Consider the following 4254-nt stretch of genomic DNA (forward strand, 5'->3'; position numbering starts at 1 on the left):
GCGGCGGATCAGGCCCAAGTTCCCTGGAAAGGGGCGCCAGAGAGGGTGAGATCCCCGTCGTGCCCAGACCCTATCGCACCACGAGGCACTATCTACAAGTCGGGTTGTTTGGGAATGCAGCCCCAATCGAGCGGTAAATTCCGTCCAAGGTTAAATGTGGGCGAGAGACCGATAGCAAACAAGTACCACGACGTAAAGATGAAAAGGACTTTGAAAAGAGAGTCAAAGAGTGCTTGAAATTGTCGGGAGGGAAGCGGATGGGGGCCGGCGATTCGTCCCGTTTGGATGCGGAACAGGAGCAATCCGGTCCGCCAATCGATTCGGGCCATGGACCAATGCAGATTATGATGGTGACCTAAGCCCGGGCTTTTGTTACGCCCACGGAGACGTCACTGCCTTAATCGTGGTCTGCAGCACGCGCCTCACGGCGTGCCTTGGCATCTGCGTGCTCAGGGCGTCGACATGTGGGCTCCCCATTAGACCCATCTTGAAACATGGACCAAGGAGTCTGACATGTGTGCGAGTCAACGGGTGAGTAAACCCGTAAGGTGCAAAGAAGCTGATTGGCTGGATCCCTCACGGGTGCACAGCCAACCGACCTTGATATTCTGAGAAGGGTTAGATTGTGAGCATGCCTATCGGGACCCGAAAGATGGTGAACTATGCCTGAGCGGGGTGAAGCCAGAGGAAACTCTGGTGGAGGCCCGCAGAGATACTGACGTGCAAATCGTTCGTCTCACTTGGGTATAGGGGTGAAAGACTAATCGAACCATCAAGTAGCTGGCTCCCTCTGAAGTTTCCCTCAGGATAGCTGGAGCTCAGAAACGAGTTCTATCGGGTAAAGCCAATGATTAGTGGCATCGGGGATGCAATGTCCTCGACCTATTCTCAAACTTTAAATAGGTAGGACGGGGTGGCTTCTTTGTTGAGCCATCCCACGGAATCGAGAGCTCCAAGTGGGCCATTTTTGGTAAGCAAAACTGGCGATGCGGGATGAACTGGAAGCCGGGTTACGGTGCTCAAGTGCACGTTAACCTAGAACCGACAAAGAGTATTGGTCGATTAAGACAGCAGGACGGTGGACATGGAAGTCGAAATCCGCTAAGGAGTGTGTAACAACTCACCTGCCGAATCAACTAGCCCCGAAAATGGATGGCTCTGAGGCGCGCGACCTATACCCGGCCGTCGGGGCAAGAGCCAGGCCTCGATGAGTAGGAGGGTGCAGCGATCGCTGCAAAACCTAGGGCGTGAGCCCGGGCGGAGCAGCCGTCGGTGCAGATCTTGGTGATAGTAGCAAATATTCAAATGAGAACTTTGAAGGCCGAAGAGGGGAAAGGTTCCATGTGAACGGCACTTGCACATGGGTTAGTCAATCCTAAGAGTCGGGGGAAACCCGTCTGATAGCGCTTATGCCCGAACTTCGAAAGGGGATCCGGTTAAAATTCTGGAACCGGGACGTGGGGGTTGACTGCTACGTTAGGAAGTCCGGAGACATTGGCAGGATTCCAGAAAGAGTTATCTTTTCTGTTTAACAGCCTGCCCACCTTGGAAACGGCTCAGCCGGAGGTAGGGTCCAGCGGCTGGAAGAGTGATATACCTTGGATTTGACCCGTTTTCATCCATGGTATATAGGTGTTTTACTATATATATATATCTATGTTTTCTACTCTTCAAGGTATGTTTTCAGGTTCAGGTGCATTCGGAGTAAAGCTATGACTTTGGAGCATTTTGGAGCTTAAAAGACATTTCATCTGAGCTGACCATGTAGAGGTCGACGAGAGGAAGAACAATCGATCGATGCACATCCAGTGCTATCGATCGACACCATGAGATGCCTCGACAAATGAAGATTAATATCGATCAATGTACACAAGTACCATCGATCGATGTCGAGACACTGGACATGCGACATTTTGGATCCAGCAGACTTGAAGCCCAAGTCCAAGCTAAATTACAAAAATGCCCTGACGAGTTTTTAAACTAGTTGATTATATACTGCCTAAGTGTTTTGACGGCAGAGAGAGTTTTTTGTTACAGTTTTACTTTGAGAGAGAGAGAGAGAGTTTTGGAGAGAAGATCACTTGTGATTGGAACTCCTTGTTTTCATTTCTTTTCATCTATACTATGAATTCCCATTTCTTCATTGTCATGAATTGCTTTGCTATGTCTGAGTAGTTCATTTATTAGATCCAGGGATCAGATAGGTTTGTGGGATTAGCCCCAAACTATAGATCTGCCTTGTTGTGATATTCATGATAGATTTGTATTCATTGCTTGTTTTAGCCTTGCTAACTAGAACATGATCATAGGATTACATACTCAAGCACCCTTGTTATCCCATCCTGACATCTATCTATCATATTAGGACTGCTAGAGAGGGCTACCCGCCAATTTAGTATCTTAATAGGGCATATCGTACTCGCGCATAGGCCTGGCTAGAACCCGTCGATCGATGTCCTCAACTGACTATCGGCCGATGTAGGTAAAGGTGTATCGGTCGACGTCCCTATAGGACCATCGATCGAGACTCTTTCGTTGTCAACATACTAACCGTTGAGACACGAGATCTAGTTTGTTAACCAGTGAAACATGCGACAGCTGATCACTGAGTTAAGCGGTTGAGCTCTAACATATCATGCATGCAGCAAATAGGCATCTATAGATATTATAATCTCCAACAGCTGAATAGTGGCCGTGCGTCTAATATCATTTCCAACCAAGTTACATTTACTATTTTCTTCGCTTGTTACTATTGCTATTTCATTTAAACATTTACAACTCTTAGAATTAATAAACACTAGATTTAATTGTTCCCTAGCTCCTTGTGGATTCGATCCCTAAGTACTACATCTGAACCTCTTTTGATGAGAGTAACACTCCTTACGGTAATTTGAGTGGTATCAAATTTTGGCGCCGTTGCCGGGGAGGTTTGATCGCCATTAGATTTAGTTTTATTGATTCTTATTCTCTTCTCTACCCCCTTTCTAACATAATATTTTTCTTGTCTTTTCAGGTGCATGCCCAGCGGTACCAGAAGCAACAAGGAGAAAGACTTGCTGTTCTCAGACGATCCTGCTCATTTGGAACGCACCATCCGTAGAGGTCAACGTTCCACATCGCTCGATGCAACAACTTCGTCGTCGATCGATACTCACAACCAACCGTCGACCGACACCAGACCTCCATCCTCGATCGATCCTAATCGTTCGACAACGATCGATATTACACCGTGTACGTCGATCGATACCATGTCGTCAAAAATGGTAAACGTTATTATTCTGCATAATGCAACAGGTCAGAAAATAGACGCACAGGGGTCTGTAATCCCTGATGCTGATGCTACAGGAGCTTCTCAACCTGTAGACGAGGACGCTCGATCGAAACCACTGGCCGACTACAATCGCCCAGATGAGTACTATTCTAACAGATCAGCTATTCGACTTCCGGAGATCCAGAAGCAGAATTTCGAGCTGAAGCCTCAATACTACACTCTCGTGTCACAGATACCCAACTCTGGGTTACCGCACGAGCATCCTATGGACCATCTAGAACGGTTCAAGGATTTAATCGCTGCTATTCGGATGGAAGGAGTCCCCGAAGATTACCTGCTGTGCAAGCTCTTCAGATACACGCTGAATGGAGAAGCGATGCACTGGCTTAGGCAGCTACCCACAGGATCCTTAACATCCTGGGCCGACATCAAGAATGCTTTCTTACGAAACTTCTTCGATGAGGCGCGCACTGAAGAAATTCGAAACAAAATTTCCACATTCTCGCAGGAGGTGGGAGAGTCCTTCAAAGATGCATGGATTAGATTTAGGTTCTTCCAGTGAGACTGTCCACACCACGGATTTAACGAAGTGCAGCTGCTAACACCACGAGGGCCAAAATCACCCGAACAGTCCACGGGAAGGGCCAGCATGCTGAGTCCAAGGACCAGCGTGCTGAGTCCAAGGACCAGCGTGCTGATATGTGTACTGATGGACAGCCACGGACGTCCTGCGTGTGCACACGGACACACACGGACAGCCACGGACGTCCTGTGTGTTCTGGCGGACACCCATGGACGTCCTGTGTGTACTGAACAGACAGCCCACGTGGGCCAAAATCACCCGAACAGTCCACGGGAAGGGCCAGCACGCTGAGTCCAAGGACCAACATGCTGATATGTGTACTGATGGACAGCCACAGACGTCATGTGTGTGCTGACGGACACACACGGACACACAGGGACATCCACGTACGTCCTGTGTG

At 48.4% G+C, this 4254-nt stretch overlaps 1 non-coding gene across 1 annotated transcript; it reads right to left on the minus strand.

The window, feature by feature from the left end:
* Positions 1-3747: 3747 nt before the first annotated feature.
* Positions 3748-3853, minus strand: LOC117130496. The gene has a single exon (XR_004453869.1). It is a non-coding gene; the product is annotated as a small nucleolar RNA R71 (small nucleolar RNA).
* Between the last annotated feature and the right edge of the window lie 401 nt (positions 3854-4254).

This window comes from Brassica rapa, unplaced genomic scaffold (genome assembly GCF_000309985.2).
Source record: "Brassica rapa cultivar Chiifu-401-42 unplaced genomic scaffold, CAAS_Brap_v3.01 Scaffold0506, whole genome shotgun sequence".
NCBI lineage: Eukaryota > Viridiplantae > Streptophyta > Magnoliopsida > Brassicales > Brassicaceae > Brassica > Brassica rapa.